The sequence below is a fragment of the Oncorhynchus gorbuscha genome, linkage group LG06 (assembly GCF_021184085.1).
Source record: "Oncorhynchus gorbuscha isolate QuinsamMale2020 ecotype Even-year linkage group LG06, OgorEven_v1.0, whole genome shotgun sequence".
Classification (NCBI taxonomy): domain Eukaryota; kingdom Metazoa; phylum Chordata; class Actinopteri; order Salmoniformes; family Salmonidae; genus Oncorhynchus; species Oncorhynchus gorbuscha.
Window position 1 is genome coordinate 24,497,713 of NC_060178.1, and position 15,734 is coordinate 24,513,446.

The 15,734-nt window shown below is 42.3% G+C and overlaps 7 non-coding genes across 7 annotated transcripts; all 7 read left to right on the top strand.

Moving 5' to 3' along the window:
* The first annotated feature begins 1,872 nt into the window (after positions 1–1,872).
* trnad-guc lies at positions 1,873–1,944 on the top strand. Its single transcript has one exon. It is a non-coding gene; the product is annotated as a tRNA-Asp (tRNA).
* A 4,280-nt stretch (positions 1,945–6,224) lies between these two features.
* Positions 6,225–6,295, top strand: trnag-gcc. The gene has a single exon. It is a non-coding gene; the product is annotated as a tRNA-Gly (tRNA).
* A 479-nt stretch (positions 6,296–6,774) lies between these two features.
* On the top strand, positions 6,775–6,846 carry trnad-guc. Its single transcript has one exon. It is a non-coding gene; the product is annotated as a tRNA-Asp (tRNA).
* A 2,928-nt stretch (positions 6,847–9,774) lies between these two features.
* Positions 9,775–9,845, top strand: trnag-gcc. The gene has a single exon. It is a non-coding gene; the product is annotated as a tRNA-Gly (tRNA).
* A 937-nt stretch (positions 9,846–10,782) lies between these two features.
* trnad-guc lies at positions 10,783–10,854 on the top strand. Its single transcript has one exon. It is a non-coding gene; the product is annotated as a tRNA-Asp (tRNA).
* A 4,035-nt stretch (positions 10,855–14,889) lies between these two features.
* On the top strand, positions 14,890–14,962 carry trnav-aac. The gene has a single exon. It is a non-coding gene; the product is annotated as a tRNA-Val (tRNA).
* A 261-nt stretch (positions 14,963–15,223) lies between these two features.
* trnav-cac lies at positions 15,224–15,296 on the top strand. The gene has a single exon. It is a non-coding gene; the product is annotated as a tRNA-Val (tRNA).
* The last annotated feature ends 438 nt before the right edge of the window (positions 15,297–15,734 follow it).

A 15,734-nucleotide genomic window follows, 5' to 3' on the forward strand; every position in this document is an offset into this window, starting at 1 on the left:
TGGACTAATTGGGCAACCCTGCCTAATTCCACGGCCAACATCAAATCTTTGAGATGTCCCGTGAGCTCATTTTACAGAGCTAGTAGAACCACTATATAAAGTTTGGACTGCTTTCAAAAAAAAGTCACCAAATGTATTGCTTTGAACATAAACTCATGTTCTACAGTGTCAAAAGCTTTAGGTTTGGGAATCAAAGTAATTACACCTTGCTTTAAGGAAGCCGGTAACTCCCCTTTTTCTATTGATTCTTGAAACATAGCAAGAATGAAAGGAATCAATTTACCATTGAATGCTTTATAAAACTTGCTTATTAAACCATAATGTCCAGGGGACCTATTGTCCTTAAGGCTTTTAATACAGTATTATATACAGTATCTCAATTTCAGATAATTCATTATCACAAAAATCCCTAAAATCATTATATATCTTCTTAGCAATGTTTGCTACATTGTCTAAGAAAATATCTATATTGGAGGTAGACTGGGCTGATGTATATAGATTCTGATAAAACTGGGCAACATGCTGTGAGATTTCTTTGGATTTTCATTGGGAGTATTATTAATCATTAATTTACATATGGAAGTATTTTCGCCTGCATTTTTTTTCTGAATTAAAGAAATATTTTGTATTTTTCTCTCTCTCTTCCATCCATTTGTCTTGATCTTACAAACGCTCCCCGGACCTTTTCCTCATAGATAGTCTAACTGCATTTGCAATGATGATAGCTCCAGTAATTCCTGATTAGTTAGTTCAGTTTTTTTTAGTATAATCCATTATTCCGTTTATGATGTCATATTCTTTCTCTTGGCATGAGCCAATTTCTTTCCCCATTGAAATAGCCAAAAGCCTTATATCAAATTTCATTAGCTCCTAGTAACTTCCAAATGTATTCATAACACTGGCACAATTACAGTATTTATCAATAATTCCTGCTACTTCCTTCTTAAATACTTCACCCTCGGGTAGTCTTGTTAATTTTCAAGTAACCTTTACTAACTTTTTTTGTTGACAAACCATGCATATTTATCTTTATTGAGATCCCTTTGTGGTCTGTTTGTGGTCTGTTAAAATCGATGGTTCAATCGAGACCGTATCAACCTTGTCAGCCATATCTTCAGATATCAGCCAGAAATCAATATGGGATTGTATAGATACATCTTTGGTACTCCATGTAAACATAATCTTATCTGGGTTCTTATGTCTCCAAATATCTAGAACACCTAACCTTAGACATATCTCACAAACATAATTGCTATCCTTAGGTGGCTTCTATCTAGATTATCATGTAATACTGTATTAAAATCTCCACCCCATATTACTTTTGCCAATGGAAATTTTGACATAGTTTTACTTATTTTACTCTCAATGTCTCTAAATAAAATACAGTTACTTGAGTTCTTATTGGAAGCATAAGTATTTACAACAATGAATTGAATGTGGTTGACATCTACCAATAGTATAATCCATCTCCCTGTATTATCTACTTCTTGACTCAATGTATGACCCTTATTAAAATTGCCTTTTAAAATAGCGACACCTGCTGACCGATTAGTACCAAATGAAAACCAAATATCATTCCCCAATTGACAGTTCCAAAACGCAGTATCTGTTGCGTTTCTTGAATGAAATAAGTCGGCACTCTTACCCTTACAATACAAAAATAAAGATTTCCTTTTCAAAATATTACGGATTCCCCTGGCATTAATAGAAAAAATAGAAATGGACATTTACTATCACAGTGACTTAATATTCAACTTGTATACGTTCACATGAATCGGGTTCTCACAGAAAGAAAAGTTCTGTATAAACTGTATCATCTGCAGAGCATGTTGGGCCAGTTTTATAAAACATATTGTGTTTGCCAGATTTCAGTCCTCGTTAGTATAGTGGTCAGTATCCCCGCCTGTCACGCGGGAGACCGGGGTTCAATTCCCCGACGGGGAGAAAAATATTTTAATTGACTCCTTTCACCGTTGATTTGTGACTGAGATACCTGAAACGTCACCATTTTACTGGGATAGACATGTTGGTTATCATGGGCAAGATAATATTGGGTATGGGAATTCATTATCGTTCTTCTGACAAAGGTAGGTAGAATATGATCATTAAAGATCATGATATGCTATCGAACAGTTTATGTGTGTGTAATATATATATATATCACATTGTATGATTTTTAAGTAATTAATTAGCATTTTATTGCACGACATAAGTATTTGATCACCTACCAACCAGTAAGAATTCCAGCTCTCACAGACCTGTTAGTTTTTCTTTAAGAAGCCCTCCTGTTCTCCACTCATTACCTGTATTCACTGCACCGGTTTGAACTAGTTACCTGTATAAAAGACACCTGTCCACACACTCAAACAGACTCCAACCTCTCCACAATGGCCTACAGGACAATAGGCAAGCAGCTTGGTGAGAAGGCAACAACTGTTGGCACAATTATTAGAAAATGGAAGAAGTTCAAGATGCCGGTCAATCACCCTCGGTCTGGGGCTCCATGCAAGATCTCACCTCGTGGGGCATCAATGATCATGAGGAAGGTGAGGGATCAGCCCTGAACTACATGGTAGGACCTGGTCAATGACCCGAAGAGAGCTGGGACCACAGTCTCAAAGAAAACCATTAGAAACACACTACGCTGTCATGGATTAAAATCCTGCAGCGCATACAAGGTCCCCCTGCTCAAGCCAGCGCATGTCCAGGCCTGTCCATCTCCATGGACTTTACAGTGTCCCAGAACTTAGAGTTAGTGTTGCAGGAAGCAAATTTCTGCTTGAAAAAGCTAGCCTTGGCTCTAACTGCCTGTGTATAATGGTTTCTAGCTTCCCTGAACAGCTGCATATCACGGGGGCTGTTCGATGCTAAGGCAGAAAGCCATAGGATGTTTTTGTGTTGGTTAAGGGCAGTCAGGTCTGGGGAGAACCAAGGGCTATATCTGTTCCTAGTTCTACATTTCTTGAAATGGGGCATGCTTTTTTAAGATGGTTAGGAAGGCATTTAAAAAAAAGATCCAGGCATCCTCTACTGACGGGATGAGATCAATATCCTTCCAGGATACCCCGGCCAGGTCGATTAGAAAGGCCTGCTCGCTGAAGTGTTTCAGGGAGCGTTTTACAGTGATGAGTGGAGGTCGTTTGACCACTGACCTATTACGGATGCAGGCAATGAGGCAGTGATCGCTGAGATCTTGGTTGAAGACAGAGGTGTATTTAGAGGGGAAGTTGGTTAGGATGATATCTATGAGTGTGCCCGTGTTTAAGGCTTTGGGGTTGTACCTGGTAGGTTCATTGATAATTTGTGTGAGATTGAGGGCATCAAGTTTAGATTGTAGGATGGCTGGGGTGTTAAGCATGTTCCAGTTTAGGTCGCCTATCAGCACGAGCTCTGAAGATCGATGGGGTGCAATCAGTTCACATATGGTGTCCAGAGCACAGCTGGGGGCAGAGGGTGGTCTATAGCAGGCGGCAACGGTGAGAGACTTGTTTTTAAGAGAGGTGGATTTTTAAAAGTAGAAGTTCAAATTGTTTGGGTACAGACCTGGATAGTAGGACAGAACTCTGCAGGCTAACACCGCCCCCTTTGGCAGTTCTATCTTGTCTGAAAATGTTGTAGTTTGGAATTAACATTTCAGAATTTTTGGTGGTCTTCCTAAGCCAGGATTCAGACACAACTAGAACATCCGGGTTGGCAGAGTGTGCTAAAGCAGTGAATAGAACATACTTAGGGAGGAGGCTTCTAATGTTAACATGCATGAAACCAAGGCTATTACGGTTACAGAAGTCATCAAAATAGAGCGCCTGGGGAATAGGAGTGGAGCTAGGCACTGCAGGGCCTGGATTCACCTCTACATCGTCAGAGGAACAGAGGAGGAGTAGGATAAGGGTACGGCTAAAGGCAATAAGAATTGGTCGTCTAGAACGTCTGGAACAGAGAGTAAAAGGAGGTTTGTGGGGGCGATAAAATAGCTTCAAGGTATAATGTACAGACAAAGGTATGGTAAGATGTGAATACAGCGGAGGTAAACCTAGGTATTGAGTGATGAAAGAGATATTGTCTCTAGAAACATCATTGAAACCAGGAGATGTCATCGCATGTGTGGGTGGTGGAACTAATAGGTTGGATAAGGTATAGTGAGCAGGACTAGAGTCTCTACAGTGAAATAAGCCAATAAACACGAACCAGAACAGCAATGGACAAGGCATATTGACATTAAGGAGAGGCATGCTTAGTCGAGTGGTCCAGTGACTAGAGAGGTTGGTTGGGATCACGGCGATTTAGACAGCTAGCCGGGCCATCGGTAGCAAGCTAGCATAGGATGGAGGTCTGTTATTAGCCACCTCGTGCGTTTCTGTCGGTAGGATTAGTGGGGTTCCGTGTGGTAGAGGGGATGAATCCAAATCACACAACAACAAAAAAAAAACAATGGATATAGTTAGAGGCCCAAGAAAAAAAAAAAAAAAAAAAAAAAAAAAATGTCCGATAGGTCTATTCCGATAGCAGCCGATAAGACATCTAACGGTTAGCGGACCGCAGATGGGCGTTCAGGTAACGTCGCGACAGAGGAGCCAGCCGGATAACTCCTTCGGGTAGATAACGTCGGCAGTCCAGTTGTGAAGGCCCGGTGGGGCTCCGCGTTGGCAGTAAAACGGGTCCAGATAGGTAATTGTAGCCCAGGAGTGACTGATGGAACTCTTCAGCTGGCTAGCTCCGGAATAATTGATGTTTGCTCCAGAACCGAAGGCCGATAATCACACGGATAGCAGCTAGCTAGCTGCGAGATCCAGGTATGAATGTCCAGAGTTAGCGGTTGAAATCCAGGGACATGGAGAGAAAAATAGGTCTGGTATGTTCCATTCCGAGCCGTACAAAACTGGCGATAGATTTTCGAGCTAAAGGATAGCTAGCAGATGACCACAAACCGTGGTTAGCTGAATACTAACGATTAGCCAGTAAAGAAGCTAACTAGCTTCTGGATTAGCTTCTGGCTAGCTTCTGGATTAGCTTCTGGCTAGCTTCTGGATTAGCTTCTATGGAGGATTACAGATTTGAGGTAAATAATACTTTTTTAATAAATATAAATTAGTGAGGCGGGTTACAGGAGACCGTTTTGACGATGAGTTTATGGAAAATTAAAAAAAATATATAAAAAAGGTATGCGAAAAAAGTTGTAAATATATATATGGGACACGACAAGACGAGGACAAAAGAAGTCTGAACTGCTATGCCATCTTGGATGTTTTTTTGTTGTTACTTGACTGTAGGCAAGACACACTTGTCTTTGTACTCCTTACCTGGTGGCCTGCGCCACACACGCTTGACACCTTCTCATCAGACCACAGGACATGGTTCCAGTAATCCATGTCCTTAGTCTGCTTGTCTTCAGCAAACTGTTTGCGGGCTTTCTTGTGCATCATTTTTAGAAGAGGCTTCCTTCTGGGATGACAGCCATGCAGACCAATTTGATGCAGTGCACGGTGTATGGTCTGAGCACAGACAGGCTGACTCCCCACCCCTTCAACCTCTGCAGCAATGCTGGCAGCACTCATACGTCTATTTCCCAAAGAGAACCTCTGGATATGACGCTGAGCACACGTGCACTAAACTTCTTTGGTCGACCATGGCGAGGCCTGTCCTGAGTGGAACCTGTCCAGTTGAACCGCCCTATGGTCTTGGCCACCGTGCGGCAGCTCAGTTTCAGAGTCTTGGCAATCTTCTTGTAGCCCAGGCCATCTTTATGTAGAGCAACAATTCTTTTTTTCAGATCCGCAGAGACTTGTTTGCCATGAGGTGCCATGTTGAACTTCCAGTGACCAGTCAGTATGAGGGAGTGTGAGAGCGATGGCACCAAATTTAACACACCTGCTCCCCATTCACACCTGAGACTTGTAACACTAACGAGTCACATGACACCGGGGAGGGAAAATGGCTAATTGGGCACAATTTGGACATTTTCACTTAGGGGTGGACTCACTTTTGTTGCCAGTGGTTTAGACATTAATGGCTGTGTGTTGAGTTATTGAGGGGACAGCAAATTTACACTGTTATACAAGCTGTACACTCACTACTTTACATTGCAGCAAAGTGTAATTTCTTCAGTGTTGTCACATGAAAAGATATACTCAAAGATATACTAAAATGTGAGCAAAAAACTATAAAAAAGACTATTATTCTATGTTTATAATACTTTTTATAGATCTTGCTTTTCGACAGAGAACTAAGCATTGGTGGTTCAGTGGTAGAATTCTCGCCTGCCACGCGGGAGGCCCGGGTTCGATTCCCGGCCAATGCATCAGTATCTTTTGCTTCCGTTATCCAGATTATTTTCTAAATTAGCTCATCTGTTCTTCACTCTTTTTGTAACAGGTTAACCCACTCCAATCCTCACTTTAAAAAAATATGTATAATTATCTGAACAACTAAGGGTAGCTATAGCTAGCTAGTGTTGTTGATAACGTTATAAAACTCGACACTGATAAAGAAAGTTCTTTCCCTTCTGACCTAAACAAAAATATGGCGTGCTGAAACATAGTTAGCTATGTCTTCCAAATGGTTAGCTAGCTAAAAATCACATTTTGTTATCACATTGCTAAAGTGTTTAGACTGTGCCAACTGGTTAGCTAACCAAGCTAAAAAACTCACATTTTGTAATCACATTGCTAAAGTGTTTAGACTGTGCCAGTAGAAAGCTATTTTAGTTCAAGTTAGAAACTGTATTACCTGCTGAAAACACATTGTGTTATAAAAGACATTGTGTTCAGAGATCATCAGTCCTCGTTAGTATAGTGGTCAGTATCCCCGCCTGTCACGCGGGAGACCGGGGTTCAATTCCCCGACGGGGAGGAAAATTTTTAATTAATTCCTTTCACCGTTGATTTGTGACTGAGATACCTGAAACGTCACCATTTTACTGGGATAGACATATTGGTTATCATGTGCAAGATGATATTGTGTATGGGAATTCATTATCGTTCTTCTGACAAAGGTAGGTAGAATATGATCATAAAAATAATGATATGCTGTCAAACAGTTGCACACACACACACACACACACACACACACACACACACACACACACACACACACACACACACACACACACACACACACACACACACACACACACACACACACACACACACACACACACACACACACACACACACACACACAACCCTTTTTCAGGACCCTTTCAAAGATAATTTGTAAAAAGCCAAATAACTTCACAGATCTTCATTGTACAAGGTTTAAACACTGTTTCCCATGCTTGTTCAATGAACAAAAAACAATTAATGGTTCACCAATTACTTTGCAGATAGAGTTCAGTGTGTCAAATCGGAGGGCATGTTGTCCGGTCCTCTGGAAGTCTCTGTGGGGGTGCCACAGGGTTGCTCTTGCTGCGGGCGAGTCCCTGATCCACCTCTACGCAGAACATTTACATTTACATTTAAGTCATTTAGCAGACGCTCTTATCCAGAGCGACTTAAATAATCGTCCGTTTCCAACTACAATAGTCATTTAAAACATTAACAATGTCTACGCTGTATTTCTGATACATTTTATGTTATTTTAATGGACATTTTTTAAATAAAAAATAAAAAATTAACATGCACCTGTGGAACGACACTAACAGCTTACAGACAGTAGGCAATTAAGGTCACAGTTATGAAAATGTAGGACACTAAAGAGGCCTTTCTACTGACTCTGAAAAACACCAAAAGAAAGATGCGCAGGGTCCCTGCTCATCTGCGTGAACGTGCCTTAGGCATGTTGCAAGGAGGCATGAGGATTACAGATGTGGCCAGGGCAATAAATTGCAAGGATGCAATTTTCTGTTTGAAAAAGCTAGACTTTGCTTTCCTAACTGACTGTGTGTATTGGTTCCTGACAAATGGTAAAAAAATAAAAATACATTTGTCAAAGACTCCAGTCACCCAAGTCATAGACTGTTCTCTGTGCTACCGCACAGCAAGTGGACACGCTTACTGACAAGTTGTGGCTGCTCTGCGTGGTGTATTGTTGTCTATGCATTCTTGCCCTTTGTGCTGTTGTACCATGTTGTGTGCTACTACCATGTTGTTGTCATGTTGTGTTGCTACCAAGGTGTTGTTTTTTTGTTGTTGTTTAAAAAAAATCCCAGCCCCGTCCCCACAGGAATCCTTTTGCCTTTTGGTAGGCCCTCATTGTAAATAAGAATGTGCTTTTAACTGACTTGCCTTGTTAAATAAAGGCTAAATAAATAAAAATAAAAGTGGTACTGGAGCACCAAGTCTAGGACCAAATGGCTCCTTCAGAGCTTCAACCCCCAAGTCATATGACTGCTGAACAATTAATCAAATGGCCACACAGACTATTTACATTGACCCCCCCCCCCATGCCTAAACAACAACCTAGGCCTGATTATGCAACCATTTGGATCAGTCTGGTTATATTCTCCACAGTTTAGAAGGTCCCAAAAGGGACATTAGCAGGCCACTCATACGGTGTTGGCCTTTTACATTTTTGTATATATATTTTTTTCAGGATGTAGCTGGTGTTAAGATAGTAGGCATACTAAATGTATCCTACCTAGGCTACAACAACACAATGTAATGAAGAATGTTATTGTTTTCAAGTGAGTACAAAACTTTTGACTGTAAACTGCAGTCAATAGCCCAAGGCATTTGAATGGTGTTGATAAAAGGATATGTAGAAGGATGAGCCGGTTAAGGATCGATTCAGACAAGGTGGTAGATTGTACGACAAGCGACAGGTTTATTCAGAGTGAGAATATCTGGTACACGTATATACGGGCCCCACTGTTAGCTCATCAGAGACTAGCAGAAAAAGAGCACTTGCTAACAGTGAGTACAAGCTTCATATACACAACAGAAAGTAGGTTGATTTCTAGGAGATCGGATCTTCGGATTGGATCAGGCTGGGGTGTAGTCGTCCGGCATTGGCTCTGTTGTCTGTCCTTCATCGTAGAATCCTGCCATGCCTGTTCTTGGTCGCCACACCATGTTCAGCTGAAAAGGGGATCTGGTGTGTGCGCTATCTTCAGTCACACAATGTTCGGCTGGGAAGGAGATTATGTGTGTGTGCTAGTTTGTCTGCAAATCAAGGCTGTGTCTCTTCTTCCCAATGTGTGGGTGTATGTCTTATCTGTGTGTCCTCGGCAGTTAGTGTGTGTATGTGTGTGTGTCGTCTCTGTCCTCAGAAGAGTCAGTGTGTAATGTGTGTGCGTCCCTATCTTCAGAGGAGTTATGGCCGAACTCCCGGCCAGCACCTGTGGCTAGGAGTATCCTGTATGGGGCCCAACCTGTTTTACTATGAAAATACGTTGTTATGTGTTGTCTCAGTTATAACAATGCAATAGCAGTAATGTCACCTACATAAGAATTAGCAGTCCTCTACAATGGCAGCTCAAAAGCATGCATATTCATATCGAAATTACTGCATCTTGCCTCACTAATTGGACAACCATTTGCGTCAGTCGTGGGTTTTTGCTCTGCAGTTTAGCCTACAAGGTCCAGCAGCCACATTAGCAGGACAGTAATATGGTGTATTTTGTCATGATGTATCAGCTAACAAAAAAATGGTAATACAGGGGTTTCTAGTGGCACGCATATGGATACGTGAGCTCAGAAGAATACATATACATCGTATACATCGTTTCTGCGTTACGCTTCCGTGTTTTAAAAGTGTAATTAGGGTAAATCTGATATATAAACGCATCAAATACCGTTTTATGGATCCTATTTATACACCTTGTTTTTAGCAGGTAGATAGGCATTGGTGGTTCAGTGGTAGAATTCTCGCCTGCCACGCGGGAGGCCCGGGTTCGATTCCCGGCCAATGCAACGATATGTTTTGCTCTATTTTCTTTTTATCGGTTCTTCACTCTTTTTTTTAGCATGTTTATCCACTCCAATCCCCGCTTTTTAAACATATGTATCATGATATGAACAACTAAGTGTAGGTATAGCTAGCTAGTATTGTTGATACTATTATAAGACTCGACAACTGATAAAGCCAGTTCTTTCCCTTTTTACCTAAACAAAAATATGGCGTGTTGAAACATAGTTAGCTATGTCTTTTCACTCTTTGGCAATATGTTAGCCAACCTAGCTAAAAATCACATTTTGAAACCTCTTTGCTAAAATGTTTAGACTGTGTCAGTAAAAAGAACCTTCCCAAGTTCTCTCACGTCACCCCGCTCCTCCGTTCTCTCCACTGGCTTCCAGTTGAAGCTCGCATCCGCTACAAGACCATGGTGCTTGCCTACGGAGCTGTGAGGGGAACGGCACCTCAGTACCTCCAGGCTCTGATCAGGCCCTACACCCAAACAAGGGCACTGCGTTCATCCACCTCTGGCCTGCTCGCCTCCCTACCACTGAGGAAGTACAGCTCCCGCTCAGCCCAGTCAAAACTGTTCGCTGCCCTGGCCCCCCAATGGTGGAACAAACTCCCTCACGACGCCAGGACAGCGGAGTCAATCACCACCTTCCGGAGACACCTGAAACCCCACCTCTTTAAGGAATACCTAGGATAGGATAAGTAATCCCTCTCACCCCACCCCCCCCTAAGTTTTAGATGCACTATTGTTAAGTGACTGTCCCACTGGATGTCATAAGGTGAATGCACCAATTTGTAAGTCGCTCTGGATAAGAGCGTCTGCTAAATGACTTAAATGTAATGTAAATGTAAAAGTTACTTGAGGTACAGTAACACACTGTATCACGTGTAGCCAACAATTTGGGGTCAGTTTTATAAAAAACATTGTTGATTTTTCTTCAGTCCTCGTTAGTATAGTGGTCAGTATCCCCGCCTGTCACGCGGGAGACCGGGGTTCAATTCCCCGACGGGGAGGAAAATTTTTTCTTAACTTCCTTAACTCAATTTTGATTTGCAACTGAGACCTGAAATATCACCATTTTACTGGGATAGACATTTGTGTACATTATCCTCTTAAGGATCGTACCCTTTTTTTTCAATTTTCACCTAAAATGACATCTAGCTTAGGACCTGAAGCATGGATATGCATATTAGTGATACCATTTGAAAGGAGACACTTTGAAGTTGGTGGAAATGTGAAATGAATGTAGGATAATATAACACTTCAGATGTGGTAAAAGGCAAAATTGTTTTTTGTTTGTATTACTTTCAGATAGGAGTCTTAGGTGTAATGTAAATGTTGGCCACCAGATGGCAGCAGTGTGTGCACATTTTCAGACTAAGCCAGTGAAGAATTACATTATCGCCAGGATTTTGCCCAAATGTGCCGATTAGGCCACCCTAATCTGGTGGTCCCAGCGCGCACGACCCACGTGGAAACATGCTGACCACGACTCCATTTTGCTGATCCCTGCCTACAGACAGAAATTAAAACAAGAGGCTCCCACGCTGAGGTCTGTCCAACGCTGGTCAGACCAAGCTGACTCTACACTCCAAGACTGCTTCCATCACGTGGACTGGGACATGTTTCGTATTGCGTCAGATGGGAATATTGACGAATACGCTGATTCGGTGTGCGAGTTCATTAGAATGTGCGTCGAAGATGTCGTTCCCATAGCAACGATAAAAACATTCCCTAACCAGAAACCGTGGATTGATGGCAGCATTCGCGTGAAACTGAAAGCGCGAACCACTGCTTTTAATCAGGGCAAGGTGTCTGGCAACATGACTGAATACAAACAGTGCAGCTATTCCCTCCGTAAGGCTATCAAACAAGCTAAGCGTCAGTACAGAGACAAAGTGGAATCTCAATTCAATGGCTCAGACACAAGAGGCATGTGGCAGGGTCTACAGTCAATCACGGACTACAAGATGAAATCCAGCCCAGTCACGGACCAGGATGTCTTGCTCCCAGGCAGACTAAATAACTTTTTGCCCGCTTTGAGGACAATACAGTGCCACTGACACGGCCTGCAACGGAAACATGCAGTCTCTCCTTCACTGCAGCCGAGGTGAGTAAGACATTTAAACGTGTTAACCCTCGCAAGGCTGCAGGCCCAGACGGCATCCCCAGCCGCGCCCTCCGAGCATGCGCAGACCAGCTGGCCGGTGTGTTTACGGACATATTCAATCAATCCCTATACCAGTCTGCTGTTCCCACATGCTTCAAGAGGGCCACCATTGTTCCTGTTCCCAAGAAAGCTAAGGTAACTGAGCTAAACGACTACCGCCCCGTAGCACTCACTTCCGTCATCATGAAGTGCTTTGAGAGACTAGTCAAGGACCATATCACCTCCACCCTACCTGACACCCTAGACCCACTCCAATTTGCTTACCGCCCAAATAGGTCCACAGACGATGCAATCTCAACCACACTGCACACTGCCCTAACCCACCTGGACAAGAGGAATACCTATGTGAGAATGCTGTTCATCGACTACAGCTCGGCATTCAACACCATAGTACCCTCCAAGCTCGTCATCAAGCTCGAGACCCTGGGTCTCGACCCCGTCCTGTGCAACTGGGTACTGGACTTCCTGACGGGCCGCCCCCAGGTGGTGAGGGTAGGCAAAAACATCTCCTCCCCGCTGATCCTCAACACGGGGCCCCACAAGGGTGCGTTCTGAGCCCTCTCCTGTACTCCCTGTTCACCCACGACTGCGTGGCCACGCACGCCTCCAACTCAATCATCAAGTTTGCGGACGACACAACAGTGGTAGGCTTGATTACCAACAACGACGAGACGGCCTACAGGGAGGAGGTGAGGGCCCTTGGAGTGTGGTGTCAGGAAAATAACCTCACACTCAACGTCAACAAAACTAAGGAGATGATTGTGGACTTCAGGAAACAGCAGAGGGAACACCCCCTATCCACATCGATGGAACAGTAGTGGAGAGGGTAGCTAGTTTTAAGTTCCTCGGCATACACATCACAGACAAACTGAATTGGTCCACTCACACTGACAGCGTCGTGAAGAAGGCGCAGCAGCGCCTATTCAACCTCAGGAGGCTGAAGAAATTCGGCTTGTCACCAAAAGCACTCACAAACTTCTACAGATGCACAATCGAGAGCATCCTGGCGGGCTGTATCACCGCCTGGTACGGCAACTGCTCCGCCCTCAACCGTAAGGCTCTCCAGAGGGTAGTGAGGACTGCACAACGCATCACCGGGGCAAACTACCTGCCCTCCAGGACACCTACACCACCCGTTGTTACAGGAAGGCCATAAAGATCATCAAGGACATCAACCACCCGAACCACTGCCTGTTCACCCCGCTATCATCCAGAAGGCGAGGTCAGTACAGGTGCATCAAAGCTGGGACCGAGAGACTGAAAAACAGCTTCTATCTCAAGGCCATCAGACTGTTAAATAGCCACCACTAACATTGAGTGGCTGCTGCCAACACACTGTCATTGACACTGACCCAACTCCAGCCATTTTAATAATGGAAATTGATGGGAAATGATGTAAATATATCACTAGCCACTTTAAACAATGCTACCTTATATAATGTTACTTACCCTACATTATTCATCTCATATGCATATGTATATACTGTACTCTACATCATCGACTGCATCCTTATGTAACACATGTATCACTAGCCACTTTAACTATGCCACTTTGTTTACTTTGTCTACACACTCATCTCATATGTATATACTGTACTCGATACCATCTACTGTATGCTGCTCTGTACCATCACTCATTCATATATCCTTATGTACATGTTCCTTATCCCCTTACACTGTGTATAAGACAGTAGTTTTGGAATTGTTAGTTAGATTACTTGTTGGTTATCACTGCATTGTCGGAACTAGAAGCACAAGCATTTCGCTACACTCGCATTAACATCTGCTAACCATGTGTATGTGACAAATAAAATTTGATTTGATTTGATTTGATTTGATTTGTTTTGTCTAATGCAGCGGTATTGACCCTCTGGGAAGAAATAAACTTGGTTAAGCTTTCATAATGTCTGTTTTACTCTGAGAATTAGAACTTAACATGCAATAATATAGCCCTATTTGGTAAAAGACTAAGTATATCTTCTGTATACCACCCCTACCTTGTCACAACACAACTGATTGGCTCAAACGCATTAAGAAGGAAAGACATTCCACAACTTAACCTTTAACAAGGCACACCTGTTAATTGAAATGCATTCCAGGTGACTACCTCTTGAAGCTGGTTGAGAGAATGCCAAGTGTGTGCAAAGTTATCATCAAGGCAAAGGGTGGCTACTTTGAAGAATCTAATTAGTTTGAACGTGCAGACTGGAGCTAAGAACAGAACAGCGGGAACGTTTCCTAGTCAACACTATTTCAGCACCGTTTCACGCTGCTCTGTGACAAGCATGGAGAAACGAAAATGTTCAATTATATTTCATGATATTCTTAAAATGTATGTGTTGACTGAATATAAGCCAGTGATGTCTGCTAAATAATCAAGTTAGGTTTCTCCAAAAAAATAATAATTCTAAATAACAAACTGGCATTATTTACAAATGAGTGAATCTCAAGAAGTGCCTTTTTCTCGCTCACTCTAGGTTATATGAAAACAATCTCCAAAATATTGTTAGTTTTTAAACAAAGCTATTATTATTAGTCAACTTAGAAGTTTATAAAAGCACCTTAGATATTCTCACAGATCCTAACGGAAAATGCCCCTTAGATATTCATTTAGGACCTGGGAAGATGCGGAGCAGTCAATTTGCGCGATACGGCTAAGCTAACGTTGTGAGTAGAAATAAGAGAGTGCGCCCTGACATACGGTTTTATATGAACCGTGGGGCAGGTCCTCCCACGCTGTCATGTCACCCATCGACGTGACTTTGTTTTTATTAATGCTCGAATCCATACTTTCAACAGTACTGAAGATCTAAAAGGTATGAAGTAAATCTTGATACACTTAAACTATTATTCAGAGTATTCATGCTTGCTCTGTTCAGTTTCCGTAGTGTAGTGGTTATCACGTTCGCCTAACACGCGAAAGGTCCCCGGTTCGAGACCGGGCGGAAACATCTTTTCAAAAAGTAAATGGCAGCACAGGCTATAGCCAATGTCTGAAATTAAACAAATACATACAATAAAGTATCAGGATGTTCTCTTTAGCTTTTGAATCTAAATTTAAAGACCTGAAATGGAAACGGAATATATCTGAGAAATTGAGTATATGAAATGATAGTCAACACAAACAGTAACAGATTATTCAAATAATGGATATGCATGCTGTCACATCACGTGGTGAGATTCTTTAACTCTAAATCTGGCAACACCTTTCAGTTTCCGTAGTGTAGTGGTTATCACGTTCGCCTCACACGCGAAAGGTCCCCGGTTCGAAACCGGGCGGAAACATGTTTTGTCAAAATAGGACCAGTGACTGAAAATTAACAACGGAGTGGTTGTGAATCCGAATTTTCCGTGACCTATTTTTCTCTGTAGTAAAGATCCCAAAGCTTCTGTGCATGTGCTGATCACGTTATTTTTGCAAATCTACCATTCAAGTGTTTAACTTGTTATATTGTATTTACTTCGCCACCATGGCCTTTTTTTGTTGCCTTTACCTCCCTTATCTCACCTCATTTGCTCACATTGTATATATACTTATTTTTCTACTGTATTATTGACTGTATGTTTGTTTGACTCCATGTGTAACTCTGTGTTGTTGTATGTGTTTTATAGGTTTATCACCCTATTACTTCGTCTTCCTGTCTAACCATAAAAGATGTAAGGATTGGAGAGGAGGAGTCCCTAAATTGGAGTATATATAGTTGTGGTGGTGGAAACATGTTT